Here is a 26,378-nt window from a genome sequence, read left to right on the forward strand (position 1 = left end):
CATGGAAGGAGTCACAGAGACAAAGTTTGGAGCTGAGATCAAAGGATGGACCATGTAGAGACTGCCATATCCAGGGATCCACCCCATAATCAGCATCCAAACGCTGACACCATTGCATACACTAGCAAGATTTTATTGAAAGGACCCAGATGTAGCTGTCTCTTGTGAGACTATGCCGGGGCCTAGCAAACACAGAAGTGGATGCTCACAGTCAGCTAATGGATGGATCATAGGGCTCCCAATGGAGGAGCTAGAGAAAGTAGCCAAGGAGCTAAAGGGATCTGCAACCCTATAGGTGGAACAACATTATGAACTAACCAGTACCCCGGAGCTCTTGACTCTAGCTGCATATATGTCAAAAGATGGCCTAGTCGGCCATCACTGGAAAGAGAGGCCCATTGGACTTGCAAACTTTATATGCCCCAGTACAGGGGAACACCAGTGCCAAAAAGGGGGAGTGGGTGGGCAGGGGAGTGGGGGTGGGTGGATATGGGGGACTTTTGGTATAGCATTGGAAATGTAAATGAGTTAAATACCTAATAAAAAATGGAAAAAAAAAAAAAGAAAAAAAAAAACAAGAAAAAAAAAGAAAAATAATATTGGTTTCTTTTTATTTTTTTTAAATGACCACTCACAGAATCAATATGCCAATAAAGATCTAAAAAGAGACCTACGTCTTGTAGTCTTACACCTAAGAAACAAAGAGGTATTTCTCGAAGGAAACATGCTTTGGAAGGGAGTCAGAAACTCAACGATCCCATAGGACATGTTTTCAGATACGTGGAGTGGGAGTGGAGGAGCTGTCTCTGACATGACCCATGAACACATGTGGATGGAAAGTCTGTAGAAGGCAGTTGTAGCTACAGTAGGCTCCCCCACCGTCTTTTATTAGTTCTCTTGGACTCATAGCTCTTTGTGGGCCAAGGGAATCCAGTATTCAGTTGAGAACACAGATCATGTCAGGAAGCAGGTGCTCCTAGGATAACACTCTCCTTCAGCACTGTTTCTGGGACTCCTCACCTAATTTTGTTCTTCTCTGGGAGACCAGTTGCTTATTTTTGCCTGGTCATTTTTTCACAAAGGTAAACACACAGCTCCATCTAACCTGCACAGTTTTGAATTTCTCATAATAACTGAATCTTTTTTTTTTTTTTAAATCTCTTCCTTTGCTTTCCCATCAACTACAGATAGAGATTTTAGAATTCTCCCTGATGACATTTCATTTGTGTTCACACTTTCTTAGTCTTAAAGCCTCTAGCTCTCTTTGACTCCTGTGTATTGGCTGTACTTCATTCTGGCACTGCTTTGCATGAAACAAACAAATAAACAAACAAACAAAACCTGAAAGAACTCTTCCAGTTTCTCTCTTTTCATCCTGTTCATCCTGTATATAAAGCTTGCTTAGATCTTGAGCAAACATTTAAATAATGGTGAATGGAGTTTTAAAGGATTCAACAAACCCTTCTTGCCATCTCTGGCTGGAAGTCCTCACATCATGTCACTGAGTTTTCTGTGTCTGGTGATTTGATTGTTTAGTATTTTCATGCCACAGGACAAGGGTCAGCTCTTGTTTTGTTCATAGTATCTATGGCATTATCTTCCTTTCCCTCTCTGAGAATGAATGTAGATATTCATATCTGTTATTATAGTCATACATACACACATTTAATGAATTAATTATAGCAATGGATAGATTAAAAACCCTTAACATATCCTTATAATCCCACTGTGAAATTATTTTTTTGTAGAAAGAAGAACACATGGCCAATATGGACATTGGTAACTCAGTAATAACTTCTTAAAACAATTTTGAACTTTTTCTTTAACATAAACCCGGTCCTTAACACTATATATTAACACATTAAAACCCCAAAATTGTACAGAACATTTTTCTACATATTTTCAGACAGCCCTGTCTTCATGTAAGAGAAAAGAAAGGTAGAATTGAATAACATTAATAATCTCTGCAAGGGTAATATTTGAACCCAGGATCTCCCTCTTTGAAGACATAGTTCTTCCCACAATGAAAGAGCTATTGTTTTTGTTATAAAATAACACATACAATGCAGATTCATTGTAATTTAATAGGTGTTACTATGAAACATTTTCTTTTAAATGCAATTTTCCTTCCTGTGAAATACATACGTTTTAATTTCAATTATGCTCTTGCTAAAAGAAATGAATGAGAAAAATGTATCTAGTTACCTGGAACATTAACTTACTTGGATTTTTATGACCCTGCTGAAAACTATCATACTATGGTTAATTTCTTTCTGACTTCAGATTCAAAATTTCTGCCTTCCAGCTAGAGGTTCTCAGACATCCTTATGATAAACATTGTATGTGGATGCTGTTGTTCATGAAGAGAGAGGGCATGAAACACAGTCATGCCCCTTGGAGACAAATTTCATCAAATAAATACAAGAGCACTAAAATTTGCTTTCCTTACCCTGTGTGGTCAAAAGACATTTGTATATCCAGAAGAAAAGTAAATACTATTTCATAAGTCTGAGTTTGTCTAACTCATCATTCGAAAGCATTCGGCCAAGCACAAATCAGCCGTGTTCTTCCTTCCCCCCGGAAATAAAACTAAAAATACTGCATTGCATTCCTAGTTGCATTGCTGAAGGCACTCCCTCTGCCCCACTCTTGTGCACTGGACCTTGCTGCCTTCTCTCATCATGAGTGTTCTGAGGCCTCCAGGAGCCTTCAACCTCCTAGCAGTAGCTTCCCAAACAAGTGAAAAAAAAAAAAGACTAAAAAAAGACTAATGCTTTTAGCATAAAAGATGAAGAATCCTGCCGGACCTTTATGTACTTCAAAGAGAATGGCTTCTTGTCATTTACTTTGGGGGGAGGGGTAGGACTATTTGAGAACTCATGTTCATGACATGTGATGCTAACCATTAAAAACATATTTCATTTAAACATTGTTTTTAAAACCAGTTAGATGGAAAACTGACGTGTGTAAAAATTAAATTGTTCAAAAGTTTCCGTTTTTAAGTTTTCATTCAGAGATTCACAAAAATATTAAGGTGCTGAGTAGCTTAGAAAAAAATTTCTAAAGCTGTAACTGAGTATATTGACATTAAAGTAAGATCAGAGAACTGTCCTCTCAAGCCACCATCCTGTGCTTGAACATCATGCTCTGAGTGCTCACATTTAAAGGTTCCTTTACATATCCTTTGGGGAAATAGAAATTTTCTTTAGTGTTTTGTTTGTTTACAATCTGAAATGAAAATAAAACTCAATTTTGCAGGATTATAGGGAGACCTTTCTCTTAAAAAATCTAGATTATCATGCGTTTAGTAAATTGTATCTTATATCTTGGGTATCCCAAGTTTCTGGGCTAATATCTACTTATCAGTGAGTACATATTGTGTGAGTTTCTTTGTGATTGGGTTACCTCACTCAGGATGATGCCCTCCAGGTCCATCCATTTGCCTAGGAATTTCATAAAAAAAAAATCTAGATTAAGCAAACACTTGAATTCTCATTAAATTCTGGGGCAAAACAAAGATGTTTCATAGCACCAGTGTTTCTAATGTTGAAAAGAAATATTAAAATGAGAAACATAAATATTGCAATACAAGAGGCAACTTTGTTAATGTCAAATTATGGAAAACTTTATATGGAAAACTTGAGGATGTCTACTGAAAAGCTGTTTCAAATGGGAGACAATTCAATCAAAAGAATGGCAAAAAATTCATAGTAAAAATGATATAGCTGTCTCCTGAGAGGCTTTGCCAATGCCTGACAAATACAGAGTGGATGCTCACAGCCATCCATTGGACTGAACATAGGATCCTCAATGAAGGCGCTAGAGAAAGCACCCAAGGAGCTGAGTGGGTTTGCAGCCCCATAGGAGGAACAACAATATGAATTAACCAGTAACCCCAGAGCTCCTTGGCACTAAATCACCAACCAAAGAAAACACATGGTGGCACCCATGGCTCCAGCTGCATATGTAGCAGAGGATGGCCTAGTCAGTTATCAATGGGAGGAGAGGCCCTTGGTCCTGTGAAGATTCTGTGCCCCAGTATAAGGGGATGCCAGGGTCAGGAAGCAGGAGTGGGTGGGTTGGTGAGCAGGGGAGGCGGGAGGAGATAGGGGATTTTTGGAGAGGAAACTAGGAAAGGGGATAACATTTAAAATGTAAATAAAGAAAATGTCTAATTAAAAAAATGTGTCATAGATAAACAGAGATTCCTCAAAATATGAAATACAAATGCTTGAGAAAAATTAGTTTAAATATTTAACATCCTCAGCCTCAGGAAACCACATATTAAAACAAATTTAAGGCTTTGTCTTATCCCAGTCAAAATGGAAAGATCCCAAAAACTAATGATGAAACATGACCATGGGCTTGGGGAAAGAGAAAAAAAATATTCACCTATGGTGAGAGTGAAAGCTGATACGGAAATGTACCTTATTCTTTCATAACTGCTCCATCACTTAACATCGCCTCAATGAAAATATTTGGAAATCTTTATAAAAAAAATCAAGTTTAGTAGTCAAATAGCAGATTGTCAGAAAACACAGTGGAGTTAGCTATATATCCTTCATGTTGAAACAAGAGCACACAAAAATTATCAAGACATTTATAACATGATTTTAAAAAACTAAAGTGTCCTGTTTAATGATATCTGAGTAAGTGTACGGTGATCTGAATGAGAACAGCTCCAGTCGGCTCATTTTTGAAAACTTGGTCCCTACCAATGGGTTTAGAAAGTGTGACCTGGTTGAAGGAAGTGTGCCACTGGGGCTAGGCCTTGTGATTTCAAAAGGCTACACTATTGCCATTGCCAATTAATTCTTTTTCTGCCTCCTGATTTTGGATTAAATTACAAGATCTTGGCTACTGCTCTAGTGCCATGCCTGCCTGCCTGCTGCCAGGCCTGTCTGCCTGCTGCCATGATTCCCACTGTGATGGTCAAAGACTCACTTTCTGAAACTATAAGCCCCTGATAAACTCTCACTTCTGTAAGTGGCCTAATCATGTGCTTTGTCACTGTAACCAAAAGGAATGGTGTGCCATACAGGAGCACATTCAAGTATTTATTTATTTATTTATTTATTTATTTATTATGTATTTTCCTCAATTACATTTCCAATGCTATCCCAAAAGTCCCCCATACCCCCCCCACTTCCCTACCCACCCATTCCCATTTTTTTGGCCCTGGCGTTCCCCTGTACTAGGGCATATAAAGTTTGTGTGTCCAATGGGCCTCTCTTTCCAGTGATGGCCGACTAGGCCATCTTTTGATACATATGTAGCTAGAGTCAAGAGCTCCGGGGTACTGGTTAGTTCATAATATTGTTGCACCTACAGGGTTGCAGATCTCTTTAGCTCCTTGGATACTTTTATTAACAGGAGTGTGATATGGTGATGACAGTGAGCATCATATTTTGATAGAGGGAGTGAGGCAGGGTTTGAACGAAACTTTGCCTTTGCTTCCAAGTTCCTTAAAATCAACTGAATAGAAAAGCTCATTAAATTGAAAGAAGTGTGGTGATAATGAAGTCCAAGTGTTTGGATTTATCTCATCCTGGAGCAAGAATAAAGGCAATGCCTGGATCAAACTCTGCTCTTCAATATGAGGGAATTCAGCATCTGGCTTCATCATTCATGGTCATGTCGCTCAGACACACTGCTCCCTCTTTCCTATCATCTGTCATGAGATGTTATGGGTATGTCATGAGTTATCATGATTTAAAATGAAGCTTTGCAAAAGGAAGCTCTAAAAACTATCTGGAGCACATTATCTTTAATCAGAACTTCAAAAACTTAAATTTAAATGATAGCTAAAATAGCCCTAAAATTTGAAAAATCATAATAACGTACAAAATCATTTAAAAACCAAACTGAAATGTGTATAGTATTTAGGAACAAATTCAATCTCCTTCATGTTCCTAATAATTGATAACAGATAAAGTGCTGAAAAGAAATACTGACAGAGTACATGGGAGGTTTTGCAAAGTAAGCTATGTGCAGCCAATGATCTCTCTCTTTCCATACCTATGTGAAATATGGTGACATGAGTCCTTTAAGTGTTCTTTTTATTAAGAGTAATTAAGAGTAATTTTTAAAATTTCTGTATGACATATAAACCAGATTTCAGTTTTACAGCATAGACTTTGGTGTTTTTGTAATAATGGCATTGGAATAATTTAGGAAAAATTTTTATTCTAACATTATTGAGCTGAAGGCTCATGACTACCATCCAGGTTTTCCTGTGTGGATGTTGCTGTTACTTCTTCACGCCCTTAACACCAGTATGTGGTCAGATGTTCTGCATCAGTGTGGCGTCTGAGCTGTGCTCTTTGAGGGTGACAGATTCTGGAGTATGACACACCCATTGTCATACAAAGGTCAACTTATGGATCTTTGAGATCCAGATTTAAGGCCCTTTTTATGTGAGGTTTTTGCTTTCTCCTCCCCAACTTTACAAATAATGATGTTTTTCCTCTATATTAAAGAAAAATGTATATTAGCTATATCACAGAAAGAATCCCATAAAAACCTATGAAAATACACCAAGAATTCCCAAACAGAAAACACATTTTCTTCAAATTACATATTTTGTGATTTTCTTAAAAATTCGAATCCTAAATTTGAACAAACAATTTCTAAGAGTTCAAGAACATTTGGGAATAAAATTATTAAGCTGGGAATAAATTTCCAAAGTATTAAAATTTATAATACAATGAAGCAAGTAGTAAAGTAGCATTAACTAAAAATAGTCTACATAAGTAGACTACAAACACTTTAGTACAAAGGATTGTTAGGTGATTGAGGATGCAGCACAACTTAGAGAGATATGACCTATTCATAAACAATACTAAGACGATTTGAAAGCCAGTATCAATTATTAATGGGCAATCACAAGTTTTTCTATACATGACACATTAGGATATTTTCAGTGGAATTTTGAAAACAATAAACTGAATGAAAGCTTTAAAAGATGACAAACAATCAGTAAATTACGTCTTTGATAGTTTTTCCACTTTGGAAGACAATGAAAGAAATTACTTGAATAATGATGGTATGTTTTACAACGGAGTGTTTCAAAAATGTATTGGTCTGAATTAAAACAAAACAATTTCTTTATGTAGAATAAAACTAAAAAATTATTGGCAACAAATATTTAGATAAAGGATTGAGCTGTTTAGTATACTAGATATAGGCATACTATATAAATTACATTGTTAGGTTAATACAATAAAATTTCAAGTTAATAGTCTACAAATGCTGTGTAAAAATGGAAATTCAAGGGGGCTAAATAGTTAAAAATATATAGAAAAATGTCTCACAAAGAAATAATAGTTCAATTTAAATGCTGTCTACTGGACATTACAGGGCATTGGCCTTTAGCAGTCATAGTAGCTGGGGTGATTGCTAAATATGTGGTTATCTTTATAAAATCTGCATGAGGCTGGATTCATCTTCTTTCTATCATAGAGAGGTCTTTAAGAGACCCAACCCTTACTGTGTGACCATTGAATGTTAATGGTTACTGTGAGAGAGGGAGTCATTTTCTTCAGTGGTGTAGCTACTCGCTAGCTGTTCGTGCTCCAATAAATATCCCAAAAGACAGCAAAGTAGGAGGGAGACTTACTGGGAAGACCATGTGGATTCAGTGGAAGTGAGAGTACTAAAAGCTGGTCATGGGTGGTATATAATAATAATAATAATAATAATAATAATAATAATGTTGATGATGATAAAATATGCATGTGCATATGTAATTGCCAAAGAATAAATAACATTATAAGCTTATCTAAGTTCAGAATAAAATATGAATAGGTCAATTTCACAAGAGTGTTTTCTCACATAATGGTTGGGGCGATATAAATGTAATTTCTTGGAAGGCAATCTCACAAGGTAAGCCAAGAACCTAAGAAAATACTTCTTTTCTCATCCATAGATGAAAGATCACCTGAGGAAGGAAGCAAAATGCTATAACACCTCATGTGTCAAGACCATCCTACAAACGTACACATGAAACTCCTGAGAAGTGGTTAATGTCAAAGAGATGATGAACTGGAATTTATAACCAGAGACCTTTAAAGTGATGCTTGCAAAGTCCACATTCTGTTTGAAAGGAAACAAATGGAGTGTGTAATATGTTTGCAGTCTGATTTCAGTTAGGTATGCGCAACACATATACAAGGTTGCTTGGAAGAAAGAACATAAACATATTAGTGGCTGATGGCTATTACTTCTTGCTTTCTATAGACACAATTGTAGGATCACATTATTATTAATGTTTAAAGTGAATTTACTTTTTGGAAACAGGCATTATTGTTTGTCTAACTTGATAAAACTTTGGATAATGTCTTCTCTGCTATTTTTAAACGATGAAGAGAAAACAGCTATTCAACCTCTGTCAACTTCAAGTTCTTAGTTCCATTATGTTTTAACAATAGCACCTCATGATCAAGACTATGAAAAAGAGTGATTATGAGTATGAAAATATGCTATAAATAATATACAAATGTCCTATATTTTCATCAACTATTAGATATCTATCAAGTATCCTCAAGTTTTGGGCTCTGTGGCTGAATGTTCCTCCCCAGATCAGTCACATCCACAAAGTTATGGTTATCTTTGAATGACGTTCCTGTGAGGAGATTTGGAAAAAGCACCAATGGTACTACTTTGTCCATTAGCATCTAATCAAATTTATATTCCTGTTGTCAAAGTATTATATAATGAAAGAGCTGTCAGGTTGTTAATATAAAAAGTACCAACTAATTCACAGAAGTAGTCGGTGGAGAGATAATGAAAGGAGAGCTGCCAAGATTGAGAGCCTTGTGGGAATGAATTGGAGCAGAGGACCTAGACAGAAGCTTTTACTACAAAAAACTCTTTGAAGTTTCTGGTATAAAGAAAAGTGATAGACATGAACTGAAGGGTGACAGACCATTGAACAGGCTATTTTGTTGAAGTAATTATTTTTTGACTCATCTATAAATGGGAAGATTTTCATTATACAGTTGCAAACAGGTATAAATTAAATAGAACCCAGAGCATAGAAAAGAAAAAGAAATCTACTCAAATGCAATGTAAGAGCTAACAATTGGCTAGAACATCCTGCTGCTGCCTTTATTTGGACATTTGACTAGCACATGGTGGCTTTGGATGAAGCTAGAAAAACTGCATAAATTTCCTGAGTCATCATCTCACCACAATAGGTCACCTCTCAAAAATGTTAGGTCACCATTTCTGTTACCATGATAAACTACTTTTCCAAGCTAAACATGACCATGGAGATGAACAGAACAAGGTATGCATAGCCAACCAACAATATAGTTGATGGGCTGAGAGCAGGACGAAGCCGATCAAGTAGAGGTTTGGTCAACTGTTTGGGGAAGTAGAGTAGGACTTGGAAATTTTCTACCCCAAACAACCAAAACCAAACAAATGAACACAACAAGGAGTTCTCATCGGAACAACTGCTTCAGTTTCTGCTGTAAAGTAATTACCTCCTTTGGGACTACAGAGCTGCCTGGTGGTGGTGGTGGTGGTGGTGGTGGTGGTGTGTGTGTACACCAAAACAAAACAAAACAAAACAAAACAAAACAAAACAAAACAAAACAAAACAAAACAAGTCTTCTTTAAGATTTTTTTCAGAGGAGTGTAAGAAAGTCTCACCAGCAAGAATATTTCTATCATATCTTTTGGTTAAAAAAACACCAGTCCAGGTTGTTTGCTGACTTAATTGACCAATTTGCAGTGAGCTCCACTTTTGCTCAAATCTATCCTTTTTGGTCAAATCTGAAATGGGTTATAACTTTAAAGAATGATATATGTTCTTGGCCAGCTCATTGATATCAAGTTCTCTACTGTTTATTGAGGTCTGCTATTTACTTTCAATCATTAAACAGAGTTGTAAAACCATAGGAAAGATTGTCATAATTGTTCAAGTTAGAGAGATAGTATTTTTAAATTTTTTTCTGTTCCTGAGCATACTTTTAAAATGTATGTTTTTTGTTTATTTTGCATACTTGTTTTTCTTTAATAAATGTTTTTAGAAATTTCTTTAATGAATGTCTTAATAATTAATGTGTCATCTGTCCTGTGACTGCTGCAGCTTCTGCCTCTGGCTCCAGGTCCCAAGGTGACTTGCTGTCGTTTGCCCAGTGCTAGATGTCTTTGTATATACTTGTACAGTTCAGGTTATTTCTTTGGGGTTGGGTTCAAACAAGTAGGTTTTTCACACTTCATTTAGGGATTTCTGTCAATGAATTACTATAAATCTCACTATAGCCCTAATCCTTCTAAGTGTTAAATTATTAGATACAGAGATTTTTTTAGGTCTTTTACACTAATAAAATATATACCACTCACCTCAAAGCTGGTGAGTTCTAAATTAAGAACCATTTGAATATTTTTAGTAAAGTCAGCAGTAAGACAAATTACCCACTAACATTAGTACTATTTCACTGTATTTTGAAGACAGTAGCTTGAACAATGGACCCCTGCAAAGGGATAACTTTGGGACATAAAAGTTTAGGAGGCAAATTTATGGCATAATTCTCTACTCTTTAATGATATGACTATGATTTCAAAATGTGTACTGGCAAGCCAGTTAATAATAGATTTAGTAGTATGCATAGATGCAGATTAACATTCAGAAATCAATGGATAGATTCTACCTTATTATAAACGTGAACTTGAACTTGCTAAACAGCAGAGTAAAACTAGAAAACAAACCATAACTCAAACCACCCCCCCCCAAGAATAAAAATACCCACCTGTACAACAACAACAACAACAGATCCTAAAAGGCAGCTCAAACAACATTGCAGTGTGGTAAGCTAGCTAGCTTGCTTGCTTGCTTCTTCTTCTTCTTCTTCTTCTTCTTCTTCTTCTTCTTCTTCTTCTTCTTCTTCTTCTTCTTCTTCTTCTTTTCTTCTATCTTCATCTTCTTGACTGAGGAAAAGATAAGTTATTGCAGCTCTTTTCTCTCTCTCTCTCTCTTTCTCTCTTTCTCTCTTTCTCTCTTCCTCTCTTCCTCTCTTCCTCTCTTTCTTTCTCTCTCTCTATTTCTCTCTCTCTTCCTTCCTTCCTTTTCCCTTTTTATCTTTCCTGCTCTTTCCAAATCAAGTACTGTCCCCTCTCAGTCCCCTCTTACTGAGACACTCCTCCTCTGAGAGAGTGGGCACCACCTGGGATATCTGCCCACCCTCCTGTATCAACTCCCTGCTACATTAGGTGCATTGTTTTCTACTGAGGCCAGACAAGGCAGCTCTTTTGGGGGACAGATACCACAGTCAGGCTTTAAGAAGAACCTCAGACTTTTATCATGAATGGGTGTTGGATCTTGTCAAATGCTTTCTCATCATCTAACGAGATGATCATGTGGTTTTTGTCTTTGAGTTTGTTTATATACTGGATTACATTGATGGATTTCCGTATATTGAACCATCCCTGCATCCCTGGGATGAAACCTACTTGGTCAGGATGGATGATTGTTTTGATGTGTTCTTGGATTCGGTTAGCAAAAACTTTATTGAGGATTTTTGCATCGATATTCATAAGGGAAATTGGTCTGAGTTCTCTATCTTTGTTGGGTCTTTTTGTGGTTTAGGTATCAGAGTAATTGTGGCTTCATAGAATGAGTTGGGTAGAGTACCTTCTGTTTCTATTTTGTGGAATAGTTTGTGAAGAACTGGAATTAGGTCTTCTTTGAAGGTCTGATAGAACTCTGCACTAAACCCGTCTGGTCCTGGGCTTTTTTTGGCTGGGAGACTATTAATGACTGCTTCTATTTCTTTAGGGGATATAGGACTGTTGAGATCATTAAACTGATCTTGATTTAGCTTTGGTACCTGGTATCTGTCTAGAAACTTGTCCATTTCATCCAGGTTTTCCAGTTTTGTTGAGTATAGCCTTTTGTAGAAGGATCTGATGGTGTTTTGTATTTCTTCAGGATCTGTTGTTATCTCTCCCTTTTCATTTCTGATTTTGTTAATTAGGATGCTTTCCCTGTGCCCTCTAGTGAGTCTGGCTAAGGGTTTATCTATCTTGTTGATTTTCTCAAAGAACCAGCTCCTTGATTGGTTGATTCTTTGAATAGTTCTTCTTGTTTCCACTTGGTTGATTTCACCCCTGAGTTTGATTATTTCCTGCCTTCTACTCCTCTTGGGTGAATTTGCTTCCTTTTCTTCTAGACCTTTTAGGTGTGTTGTCAAGCTGCTAATGTGTGCTCTCTCTAGATTCTTTTTGGAGGCACTCAGAGCTATGAGTTTTCCTCTTAGGAATGCTTTCATTGTGTCCCATAAGTTTGGGTATGTTGTGGCTTCATTTTCATTAAACTCCAAAAAGTCCTTAATTTCTTTCTTTATTCCTTCCTTGACCAAAGTATCATTGAGAAGAGTGTTGTTCAATTTCCACGTGAATGTTGGCTTTCTATTATTTATTTTGTTATTGAAGATCAGCCTTAGTCCATGGTGATCTAATAGGATGCATGGGACAATTTCAATATTTTTGTATATGTTGAGGCTTGTTTTGTGACCAATTATGTGGTCAATTTTAGAGAAGGTACCATGAGGTGCTGAGAAGAAGGTATATCCTTTTGTTTTAGGATAAAATGTTCTGTAGATATCTGTTAAGTCCATTTGTTTCATAACTTCTGTTAGTTTCACTGTGTCCCTGTTTAGTTTCTGTTTCCATGATCTGTCCATTGGTGAAAGTGGTGTGTTGAAGTTTCCCACTATTATTGTGTGAGGTGCAATGTGTGCTTTGAGCTTTACTAAAGTTTCTCTAATGAATGTGGCTGCCCTTGTATTTGGAGCATAGATATTCAGAATTGAGAGTTCCTCTTGGAGGATTTTACCTTTGATGAGAATGAAGTGCCCCTCCTTGTCTTTTTTGATGACTTTGGGTTGGAAGTCAATCTTATCAGATATTAGGATGGCTACTCCAGCTTGTTTCTTCATACCATTTGCTTGGAAAATTGTTTTCCAGCCTTTCATTCTGAGGTAGTGTCTATCTTTTTCTCTGAGATGAGTTTCCTGTAAGCAGCAAAATGTTGGGTCTTGTTTGTGTAGCCAGTTTGTTAGTCTATGTCTTTTTATTGGGGAGTTGAGACCATTGATATTAAGAGATATTAAGGAGAAGTAATTGTTGCTTCCTGTTATTTTTGTTGTTAAAGTTGGCATTCTGTTCTTGTGGCTGTCTTCTTTTAGTTTTGTTGAGGGATTATCTTAGATTGGGAAAGGATCTTTACCTATCCCAAATCGGATAGGGGACTAATATCCAATATATATATATAAAGAACTCAAGAAGGTGGACTCCAGAAAATCAAATAACCCCATTAAAAAATGGGGCTCAGAGCTGAACAAAGAATTCTCACCTGAGGAATACCGAATGGCAGAGAAGCACCTGAAAAAATGTTCAACATCCTTAATCATCAGGGAAATGCAAATCAAAACAACCCTGAGATTCCACTTCACTCCAGTCAGAATGGCTAAGATCAAAAACTCAGGTGACAGCAGATGCTGGCGAGGATGTGGAGAAAGGGGAACACTCCTCCATTGTTGGTGGGATTGCAAGCTTGTACAACCACTCTGGAAATCAGTCTGGCGGTTCCTCAGAAAATTGGACATAGTTCTACCGGAGGATCCCACAATACCTCTCCTGGGCATATATCCAGAAGATGTCCCAACTGGTAAGAAGAACACATGCTCCACTATATTCATAGCAGCCTTATTTATAATAGCCAGAAGCTGGAAAGAACCCAGATGCCCCTCAACAGAGGAATGGATACAGAAAATGTGGTACATTTACACAATGGAATACTACTCAGCTATTTTAAAAAATGAATTTATGAAATTCCTAGGCAAATGGATGGACCTGGAGGGTATCATCCTGAGTGAAGTAACCCAATCACAAAGGAACTCGCACAATATGTACTCACTGATAAGTGGATATTAGCCCAGAAACTTAGGATACCCAAGATATAAGATACAACTTGCCAAACGCATGAAATTCAAGAAGAAAGAAGACCAAAGTGTGGACACTTTACCCTTTCTTAGAAATGGGAACAAAACACCCATGGAAGGAGTTACAGAGACAAAATTTGGAGCTGTGATGAAAGGATGGACCATATAGTGATTGCCATATGCAGGGATCCATCCCATAATCAGCTTCCAAATGCTGACACCATTGCATACACTAGCAAGATTTTGCTGAAAGGACCCAGATATATCTCTCTCTTGTGAGACTATGCCAGGGCCTAGCAAACACAGAAGTGGATGATCACAGTCAGCTATTGGATGGGTCACATGGCCCCCAATGGAGGAGCTAGAGAAATTACCCAAAGAGCTAAAGAGAACTGCAACCCTATAGGTGGAACAACAATATGAACTAACCAGTACCCGGGAGCTCTTGTCTTTAGCTGCATATGTATCAAAAGATGGCCTAGTTGGCCATCACTGGAAAGAGAGGCCCATTGGACACGCAAACTTTATATGCCCCAGTACAGGGGAACACCAGGGCCAAAAAGGGGGAGTGGGGGGGTAGGGGATTTGGGGGGTGGGTATGGGGGACCTTTGGGATAGCATTGAAAATGTAAACGAGGAAAATATCTAATAATAAAAAAAATAAAAAAATAATAATAAAAAAAGAAGATCCTCAGATCCAGTTTTTGCAGGGCCCTCTTGGCGACTGAACTGCACATCTGCTGCATATGTGCTGGGGGGGGGGCATTATTTCAGCCCATGTGTGTTCTTTGGCTGATTTCAGTTATCTCTTAATGACTGATGTGATAGAATAACTTCAGTTATGACCCAAAAGTTAATTTTGACATTCCTTCCCATCAGTAAAGCTGGCTTGCTCATCCCTGAAGTTGGGCTAGATTAGTGATTTTTTTTTCCGGCTCAAAGACTATTTGGGATTCATAATCATTACTATTTTAGATCTAAAATATCACATAAAGATTCATGCATTGAAGCCTTGGTCCTCAGTAAAGTAGTTTTCATATTAAGGGGTAGGCTCCTAGTAAAACTGGGTAGTGCAGACTCTGATCTTATTGATATCAGCCCATTGATGGATTCATAATCTGATGGCCTTCCCAGGAAATGGTGACAATATTAGGAAGTTGGGCTTATTTAGAAGTAGGCAAAGATGTAGGCCATAATTTCTGCCCTTGTCTCCTGAAGTATGAATTGGGAGAAACTGTGCTCACACACATGTCTCCCTACCTTTTACATGGCTCAGAAACAGTGGAACTAAGTTATTAAGAATGAAGACTCCGCAACTGAGCCAATGTAAAGCTTTTCTCCTTTTGGTGGATTTTTCTCAGGCATTTTTTTTTTTACATAATAAAAAACTGATTGGCACACCATGAACACCTTTTATGCCATTGTGTTCAGTTCGTTTTCATGAACAAATGAGTTTGGTCTTAGTTCTGTCTTTCTACATATAATGGTTAATATGATTTATGATTAATATAATTTATGATATTAATGTAGATCATGATTGCCTCTCTAGCAAATATGCATGTCCCACACTTAGTGAGAGACCCTATGTCAAAATATAAGTCAAAAAGTGTTCAAGGAAGACATCAAATGTCAGCTTCTGCCCTCCACTCATGCACACAGGTGAATACACACACACACACACACACACACACACACACACACACACACTCACACAATAAAAAATTAACAGAGGAGGGAATATTTACAGAAGTGCTATCAGGGCTGATAAAGCCAAAAGGGACAACACAGGACCCTGGGGGTCATCTGAAGTCACCTTCACATCTGAGGCCAACTGGAAGAATAAATGTCCAGAAGATGATTGAAAGCTACTCCCAATGGGGGAAGAGGGTTCTGGGAAAACCTGTGACCAATGTGAGAGGATTATACCCAGAGCCAGTTTAGAGCAGAGCAGACCCAGCAGGGGATGGTATAGTGAAGTGAACTTGTGCCTTCAATAAGGAATCAAAAAGCAAGAGAACACAAGTTACACAAAGGTGAAGATAGGTAAGGAATAGACTGGAAACAACAACTTGAGTAATAAAAATACAAATTGAAACGTTGGAAACATATGCCTACACACACATTTATACACACATAACCATAACCAGCAGGTCTACAAAATAGAAGGCAGATCAACGGGGTATGGAGTCTCACTTCAGAAAGACTATTTTATTCCGATTCCAAGATTCCAGCATACTTTTTTTTCTTACCATAAACTACTTTATAATTTCTGTCTTCTTTTTTTTTCTTTTTAATCATTGAAATGGAAAAGCAGTATCTACTTCACAATGTGATAATGTGATTACAATTAAACAGAAATGAGACCCATTACTATTCTAAGCTTATGGCCATCCAATGATAGATAACTCTCATTGGATGCTTAGATTTGCAGGGTGTAGCTGAGAAGAAGTGATTCTAGGCCAAATTCCCAGGCTTTATTTTGAAATAATATCTCCTTTCTTTGTTCAAACAAGTCCACTGGCTGCTGAACGCCTTTCTCACTACATGTATCTCATTCCAAGTCTGTCAGGGTGTTTCTGTGCATAGTATACTGGAGCAAGTTCTTCCCATAGCTTACAAAGAAACATCTATGCATAGATTTCCTTCATAATCATGTGGGGACATATCACTCTTAAAGAAGGAAGATGTTGGGGTCCGTGTGAGGAATGTGGTTCAGTCTGGAAAACATTCAGCATATATTACTCTGGAGTTGACATGTTGAATTATGCAGGGGGCCTTAAACTTCAGTCCACACTGTGCTGCCTCTCACAGCAAGCCATGGTGTGAACACTGAGAAGATACATAATTTTTATCAGTAAAGGGCTTTTTATACCCAGACACTAATCCATGTTAGTACAGATGGAGTGATTGCAATTCATTGAGAGTAAGATAATAGAAGGAATTTAAATGATCTGGAAAAATTAGAATTGATTAAGTGAGTACAGAGGAGAACAGTTTTGAATATGTGATCTGTGGTATTATAACAAAGCCAGATTCCTAAATCAGATGTCAGAAGAGACAGCGAAGGGCATACAGCTGTTTCTAACCGGGAGGTGGGATGTGAGAGACATCAGAGGCAAAGAGAGTAAGTTAGGGTGAAGAATGAAGGTGAGAACATATGGAGCTCCTAGAGACACAAGATAGAGGATGAATGAAATGAGGGAAGAGCTACGGAGTTGGTTTATTGAGGAATTGCAACCCAGAGGCAGTTTCTCACACTGTTGATCAAGGCTGATGTCTACCAGATGTCTACCATTGTCTACCAGAGTTATTTATTTTTCTCATTTTGGGTTCTTGATAAACTTGGAGATTTATGGGGCTCTATGAAGTGAGTTCCCTGAAAGAGAAGATCACCTCTATGTGTGGTATATGTACATGCATCATTTATGTGTTCACATCTCTCTCTCTCTCTCTCTCTCTCTCTCTCTCTCTCTCTGTGTGTGTGTGTGTGTGTGTGTATAACTGCAAGTAAGTTATGATCACAGATGTAGGCCATAGATTTCTTGAGGCTCCCAATGATCCATATCTTGAACATGTTAAACTGTGACTAAGGGTTTAAGGTAGCATACTCCTGACTTCATTTTGAGAAAGAGCAATCTGGGCAGCAATAACTTGGTTATGTTTTGTGATAAAGTCAGTGGAAGAGAGAATGTATACACACACTCATGTGCTCTCCCTCTCTCTCTCTCTCTCTCTCTCTCTCTCTCTCTCTCTTTCTCTCTCTCTTTCTCTGTGTGTGTTTATTGAGACTTCTGGGTGAAGGACTCTACTTTGGTTTGGATAACTGTTTAGGGTGGAAGTATGTACAGGCTAGTTTTATATAATTTTAACAAAAGGAAGAGTCAGGGCTGGAGAGATGGCTCAGTGGTTAAGAGCACTGACTACTCTTTCAGAGATCCTGAGTTCAATTCCCAGCAATCACATGGTGGCTCACAACCATCTGTAATTAGATCTGATTCCCTCTTCTGTTGTGTCTGTAAACACCTATAGTGCATTCATATACATAAAATAAATAAATAAATCTTAAAAAGAAAAGGTAGGGGCTGGGCATGGTGACACCTGCCTTTAATCCCAGCACTTGGGAGGCAGAGGCAGGCAGATTTCTGAGTTTGAGGTCAGCCTGGTCTACAGAGTGAGTTCCAGGACAGCCAGGGCTACACAGAGAAAGCCTATCTCAAAAATAAAAAAAAAAAAAAAAAAAAAAAAAAAGGTAGGGTCATCAGAGATAAGGGAGATTCAACTGAGAAAATGTCTCCACAAGATCCATCTTCGGGGCATTTTCTTAATTGGTGATTAATTGTGGGTGGTGCCATGGCTGGGCTGGTAACTCTGGGTTCTATAAGAAAGCTAATTGAGCAAATCATGAGGAGTAGGCAGCACCCATTCATTGCTTCTGCAACAGCTCCTGACTCCAGGTTTCTGCCCTGTGTGAGTTGTTGCCCTCACAGCTTTTAATGATGAACTGGTACGTGATACTGTGAATGAGATAAAGTCTTTCCTTCCCATGTTGCTTTTGGGCACAGTGGTTTGTCATGGCAATAGTGACCCTGATGAAGACAAGGCAGACTGGAGTAGAACTGTTTGTCCTTTTGCTCCTATGGTGTGAGTGTGGAAGACAGCATTTTCTGCCAAATATTTGGGTGTTCAGAGGGGTCAAAGTCAGAAAGGGGTCATCTGCAAAGACACCAGAATGATGCATCTCTTGTGGTAAGTACGGAGACTCTTCAGTGTGGGGAGAACAACAAAGGCCTGCTTCTGCTGGTTTTGGAAGATGAGAAAGACAAATGTATTGCAAACTTGGCCGCTCCTTGGCTTACTGCTTGTAAGGTCTGGGAAGAATCAGAGGGGAACAGCTTCCAGTGGCATTGCCATTAGTTGCTTATCTCAAGAATGAGTGGCATCAAGGGTTATAGACAGTTCACACTTTTTCTCAAAGGACAATTTTCTGAATTGTTGATATTCACCCTTTTTAAAAACCCCTTTAACTTCACCTTCTGTATTCAGAAACAGCCATGGTCCCTTAAATGAAGGGCAAAAGAAAAGCTAACTAAAGATTTTAGTCTTGCTTCTTTTTAGCAGTTTTGAGAAAATTGGAGAGAGGTTGAAGCTACTTTTTAAAATGAGGTCCTTGAATTGTTCATGTATAGATAAAATCCCATTAGTGATACTAATGAGACAGGATGAAGCCTTGCTCAATGGCCCGGTCCTATGTTGGGTTTTGCAGCTATAAAAATCATTCTTTATAGTAAAGCTTGTTACCAGGCAAGCATGTTACAAGGTTAAAGGGAAAGATGCAGTGTGCAGAATTAACAAAGCTGCTTTCTTCTCTTTCATGTAGCAAAAGTGAGAGAATTTCAAATGAGAATTTGGGGATGGGTCTGGGAGAATTGAAAGAGGCAATGCCCCCGGGGTTTTGTAGTCATATGGAGGCCAGTAGAATTGCATTTAAATTTGTTTGTGAAGTATGTGTAGAATATTATAATATACAAGTAAGAAAAAAGTCGATATTAAAATTTTACATTTTTATCACTCATATTCATTTTTTTTAATTTTGGGGATTTATATACATATGCAGGAGTTATTTTGTGAATGAGTTTTAGAATAAATCAATTTTCACTATAACTTTCTCATATATGTTTTTCATGTATACATAACTTTCTCTTACATATACTGTATATATATATAGTATATATATATTATGTGCATATATGTATATACACACATATGCATATATATGTGTAGGGGTATATATATATATATATGTATATATATATATGTATGTATATATATATATATATATGTGTGTGTGTGTGTGTGTGTGTGTGTGTGTGTGGTGTGTGTATGTTGCTGGGAATTGAACCCAGTGTCGTCAACATTTTAAGCAAACATTTCCTTACCAAGCTAGAGACCTGGATATTTCTATTTTGTGGTACTAGGAATTGAATCCAGAGTCTTGTACGTGCTAGACAATCACTCTACCACTGAGCTACATTATAGCTTTCAGACGAGATTTTGGAAACTTTTCAGAAACACACATTATGGTTATACAGTGAAGAACCTAGAGAACCACATGAAAAACCTCTAAGCTGGTGGAAGAAAAATGGCAAATGGGGGAGAAGCATTGGTGCCTAGAGCAGAGTCTTGAAGTGGTTTTAGAGGAGGTCAGGTATAGCATAATTAAAAGGCGCAGACGACTCCTAGGCTTATGGACAGAAGAGGCAAAGTCTTAAGAGTAAGTTCTGAAGCTAAAGTTTCTATCTGACATTTTAGGTCCTATTCTTTATGTTAGAATTTTGAAAGCTAGATCTTCTGAATAAAGCATGCATGGATGCAGCTATTCTATCACATTATTGCTGTAGCTACTGCGTTAAGATACTGGAAGGGCTGTGCAGATGAGGAATGGGAGACCTTTGAAGGATGGTTTTCTCCCCAACAAAGATGGAAGCCTACTTCCATTCAAATAGAGGAGTTATTACTAAGAAAACATGTCCTAGGTAACAACTGTTATGTCCCCATATCCTTTGCTTTTATTTGCCGTATGGCTGAGCTCTAGCCGGTGAAATATGAGTGGAGATGATTAACATGTGCCACTTCCAAGTCTGTTCCCCTAAATACACTGCTGGAATTTATTTTTTTGTTTTTGTTTTGTTTTTATTTGTTATGTGTTTGGTTTAAGTGTTCTCTGATGTTTCCATATGTTAGAGTATGGCTGCTTCTGAACAACCTAAGAGCCAGTTTACTAAAGGTGTGAGAGCTTCTGCCATCAGTACCCGAGTAACCATGCATGGTGACTCAGTGCCTGTCAATCTGTCCATCTGCCAAGAACTTCTGTTTGAAAAAATACATGTCAGAACCTCTGTGTCTCTAAGGCATCATTTGTCATAAAGTCTGACTATACTAACTAAAACAGTTACACACTCTTCTTCTCATTTTCTGGAAAAAAACATCATGGGCTTTAACACATAAAAAGAACCTGAAGAATAATTTATTCACTTATTCAACAAATATTCAGTGAGTATCTCTTAAATACTAAGTGCTCTTTCATATAGGAGATATGGGGGTTGTAAAGATAAAAATCTTGTCCTTGAAGAAATCACAATATAATTAAGGTTAGCAGATACTAAATATATCAGAAACAAGTACTCTCATTCTAAATGGTAACAAGAATCAAGACAAAACACAAAGGGGAAATAATACAAAAAGAAAAGGGAAAGCCTATTTCACAAAAGCCTGCTTTGAAGAGATGATACTTGAAATGAGAGATCAATATTGGGCAGCCACTTATGCGCTGCCAAGTACGCATCCTGGCAGACGAGGTTGTTGTGGTAGATACTCTGAGGTAGGGATGGCATAGCAAGTTGGAGGCACAGGAAGCATGTTTGGTGCAATAAGCATGGGAAGATGTGCTTGTAGGTGAGATCAGATAAGAGGCCAATGCAGATTATGTAGGGTAATCAAGGCCATGGTGAAGGATCTCAGGAGCTATGCCTTTGAAATAGGCATTGATCTTCTCTGAGTTCCTTACTGAAAGGACTTCTGTCTCTGGTGCATAAAGAGTGGATAGCCACAGGGAAAAAAGCCCAAGGCTGGGAGGGAGGTGGGGTTACAATGGAAAGAGCCTAGGTTTAGCATATAGGACTAGATGGTATTAAACATCACCGTTAGTCACTGTTGTCAGCATGCTATTAGAACCTGCAAATGAAAGAAACATGAAACAGCTGAATATGACTTTCACATTTCTATCTTAATAGCTGATTATATTAAGATCTTTATATTAATGTTTGACTGTGCTAAAGAGTCTCTATTAATTATTTTGTGTGTGTGTGTGTGTGTAAGAGACAGAGAGAGAGAGAGAGAGAGAGAGAGAGAGAGAGAGAGAGAGAATAAAGGATTTTTAAACAGCTATCCCCACTGTTTATATTACTTATTTACATGACCGCTATTACCTAACAACAGAGATGAGATGACATAAAGACATCTCCTGGCCAGTAAAGACTAAAATAGTTTCTATCTGACCCTTTGCAGAAAAAGTTTGAGGACTCCTGCCAAGGAGAATTATTTTCTGATTACTCATGGGGCAATCTAGGATTGAAATGATAGAGTTACCTAATTCTCAGGCAGCTCATTGGATCATTTAGGATTCCAACTTGCTCCCATCTTCCATACTCTTTAGTAGCATATTTTTGCTTCAGGGCAGAGATCACAATCAGAATTAATGCATATCATCCATTCTGCAGCTATGTCATAGGTTTGGGAGAAGCTGTACTGGCCATCTGGTCTCATTGACTTATTTTCTAAAGGAAGAAACTGAATTCTTCAATCCTTATGTCAGTAGCTCTGGGCCACGACATCAGTCAGTAGCAAAGAAAAACCAAACATGCCCAGTTCTGGGCTCGCAGTCCAGTGCACTCATTATCCATTGCAGCATGCTGGGCAGCTTAAAATAGACAGTCAAAGATTTACCTACCAAACATAGGAATTGACAGACATTTTCTTTTAAAGTGATAATATACCCTTTGTATCAAGTTGAAAATGCTTATGGTCTATTTCTCTCAAAGTAGGTTGGCGTCCATTGTATAAAATGATCAAATGCACTCTACTTTTAAAATTTGTTTTACCCAAAATTTCAAATACCAGACACAGTAACAAAGGAACCTTTGTAGGCTGTCACCCAGAAACGAACCTCATCTTTTAACCTAAGTGTCTTAGCATTTGCCTTTGGAAGATAAGTCATTCTGAATCATTGTTTCACTGTTAGACTAACCACCATTCCTTAATATCACAAATGACCATACAGGGTTTAAAAATTCCTCATTGACTCATGTTCTTTTTTCAATAAAATATAGATTCCACAGAAGTTATTGGGAAACAACTGAACATCTTTCTGTGTAGTTTTCCATATATCTGCATTTTGCAATTATAGTCTTAAATTGAGAAAAGTCACAATAATCTGATTAATATAACTATTTAATTTCAAGTAGCTTGGAGGCTTTTGTTTGTTTTTTTTGGGGGGGGGGCTTTTTGAGCACTGTATTTACTATATGTATTTTGATACTGTTTGTCTTATCTGTTTGTACTAAAATGTGGTCTGTAGCTTTTACAGGAATATTCAAGGCTCCTTAAATCCTGTCAGATCCTGATCCTCCTTGTCTGAAACACTGCAATGGTAGCTCATCAATGGGGTGCAAGCCCCTGTTATGATCTATCCTTGCCCAAGCTCTCTAACATACTAATACATTATTCTGCACTGGGCCCCAGTTCACTGCCTCTCTTCCTTGTCCCTTGAGAGCCTGTTCCTTCTGCTTCTTTAGGGACTTGGCAATGGCATTCCTTTCTTCTGGAAACTTTCTCTTGATGGCCCTATGACTCAGTTTCTGTTTTCTCAGATATTTCTGTGACTCATCCCTTTCAGGTTTGAGTCAAATATAGCCTCACCAAAGAGACTTCAAACTAATATATTTTAAACGGCAGGCACCTCCAATGTCCCTTTTCTTTTTTTTTTTTTTCTTTTTTTTTTTCCATTTTTTATTAGGTATTTAACTCATTTACATTTCCAATGCTATACCAAAAGTCCCCCATATCCACCCACCCCGACTCCCCTGCCCACCCACTCCCCCTTTTTGGCACTGGTGTTCCCCTGTACTGGGGCATATAAAGTTTGCAAGTCCAATGGGCCTCTCTTTCCAGTGATGGCCGACTAGGCCATCTTTTGACATATATGCAGCTAGAGTCAAGAGCTCCGGGGTACTGGTTAGTTCATAATGTTGTTCCACCTATAGGGTTGCAGATCCCTTTAGCTCCTTGGCTACTTTCTCTAGCTCCTCCATTGGGAGCCCTATGATCCATCCATTAGCTGACTGTGAGCATCCACTTCTGTGTTTGCTAGGCCCCGGCATAGTCTCACAAGAGACAGCTACATCTGGGTCCTTTCAATAAAATCTTGCTAGTGTATGCAATGGTGTCAGCGTTTGGATGCTGATTATGGGGTGGATCCCTGGATATGGCAGTCTCTACATGGTCCATCCTTTGATCTCAGCTCCAAACTTTGTCTCTGTGACTCCTTCCATGGGTGTTTTGTTCCCAAATCTAAGGAGGGGCATAGTGTCCACACTTCAGTCTTCATTCTTCTTGAGTTTCATGTGTTTAGCAAATTATATCTTATATCTTGGGTATCCTAGGTTTGGGGCTAATATCCACTTATCAGTGAGTACATATTGTGTGAGTTTCTTTGTGAATGTGTTACCTCACTCAGGATGATGCCCTCCAGAACCATCCACTTGGCTAGGAATTTCATAAATTCATTCTTTTTAATAGCTGAGTAGTACTCCATTGTGTAGATGTACCACATTTTCTGTATCCATTCCTCTGTTGAGGGGCATCTAGGTTCTTTCCAGCTTCTGGCTATTATAAATAAGGCTGCTATGAACATAGTGGAGCATGTGTCCTTCTTACCAGTTGGGGCATCTTCTGGATATATGCCCAGGAGAGGTATTGCTGGATCCTCCGGTAGTACTATGTCCAGTTTTCTGAGGAACCGCCATACTGATTTCCAGAGTGGTTGTACAAGCCTGCACTCCCACCAACAATGGAGGAGTGTTCCTCTTTCTCCACATCCACGCCAGCATCTGCTGTCACCTGAATTTTTGTTCTTAGCCATTCTGACTGGTGTGAGGTGGAATCTCAGAGTTGTTTTGATTTGCATTTCCCTGATGATTAAGGATGTTGAACATTTTTTTCAGGTGCTTCTCTGCCATTCGGTATTCCTCAGGTGAGAATTCTTTGTTCAGTTCTGAGCCCCATTTTTTAATGGGGTTATTTGATTTTCTGAAGTCCACCTTCTTGAGTTCTTTATATATGTTGGATATTAGTCCCCTATCTGATTTAGGATAGGTAAAGATCCTTTCCCAATCTGTTGGTGGTCTTTTTGTCTTATTGACGGTGTCTTTTGCCTTGCAGAAACTTTGGAGTTTCATTAGGTCCCATTTGTCAATTCTCGATCTTACAGCACAAGCAATTGCTGTTCTGTTCAGGAATTTTTCCCCTGTGCCCATATCTTCAAGGCTTTTCCCCACTTTCTCCTCTATAAGTTTCAGTGTCTCTGGTTTTATGTGAAGTTCCTTGATCCACTTAGATTTGACCTTAGTACAAGGAGATAAGTATGGATCGATTCGCATTCTTCTACACGATAACAACCAGTTGTGCCAGCACCAATTGTTGAAAATGCTGTCTTTCTTCCACTGGATGGTTTTAGCTCCCTTGTCGAAGATCAAGTGACCATAGGTGTGTGGGTTCATTTCTGGGTCTTCAATTCTATTCCATTGGTCTACTTGTCTGTCTCTATACCAGTACCATGCAGTTTTTATCACAATTGCTCTGTAGTAAAGCTTTAGGTCTGGCATGGTGATTCCGCCAGAAGTTCTTTTATCCTTGAGAAGACTTTTTGCTATCCAAGGTTTTTTGTTATTCCAGACAAATTTGCAAATTGCTCCTTCCAATTCATTGAAGAATTGAGTTGGAATTTTGATGGGGATTGCATTGAATCTGTAGATTGCTTTTGGCAAGATAGCCATTTTTACAATGTTGATCCTGCCAATCCATGAGCATGGGAGATCTTTCCATCTTCTGAGATCTTCCTTAATTTCTTTCTTCAGAGATTTGAAGTTTTTATCATACAGATCTTTCACTTCCTTAGTTAGAGTCACGCCAAGATATTTTATATTATTTGTGACTATTGAGAAGGGTGTTGTTTCCCTAATTTCTTTCTCAGCCTGTTTATTCTTTGTATAGAGAAAGGCCATTGACGTGTTTGAGTTTATTTTATATCCAGCTACTGCACCGAAGCTGTTTATCAGGTTTAGGAGTTCTCTGGTAGAATTTTTAGGGTCACTTATATATACTATCATATCATCTGCAAAAAGTGATATTTTGACTTCCTCTTTTCCAATTTGTATCCCCTTGATATCCTTTTGTTGTCGAATTGCTCTGGCTAATACTTCAAGTACTATGTTGAAAAGGTAGGGAGAAAGTGGGCAGCCTTGTCTAGTCCCTGATTTTAGTGGGATTGCTTCCAGCTTCTCTCCATTTACTTTGATGTTGGCTACTGGTTTGCTGTAGATTGCTTTTATCATGTTTAGGTATGGGCCTTGAATTCCTGATCTTTCCAAAACTTTTATCATGAATGGGTGTTGGATCTTGTCAAATGCTTTTTCTGCATCTAAAGAGATGATCATGTGGTTTTTGTCTTTGAGTTTGTTTATATAATGGATTACATTGATGGATTTTCGTATATTAAACCATCCCTGCATCCCTGGAATAAAACCTACTTGGTCAGGATGGATGATTGCTTTAATGTGTTCTTGGATTCGGTTAGCGAGAATTTTATTGAGG

The sequence above is a fragment of the Mus musculus genome, chromosome 6 (assembly GCF_000001635.26).
Source record: "Mus musculus strain C57BL/6J chromosome 6, GRCm38.p6 C57BL/6J".
In the NCBI taxonomy this organism is placed as follows: domain Eukaryota; kingdom Metazoa; phylum Chordata; class Mammalia; order Rodentia; family Muridae; genus Mus; species Mus musculus.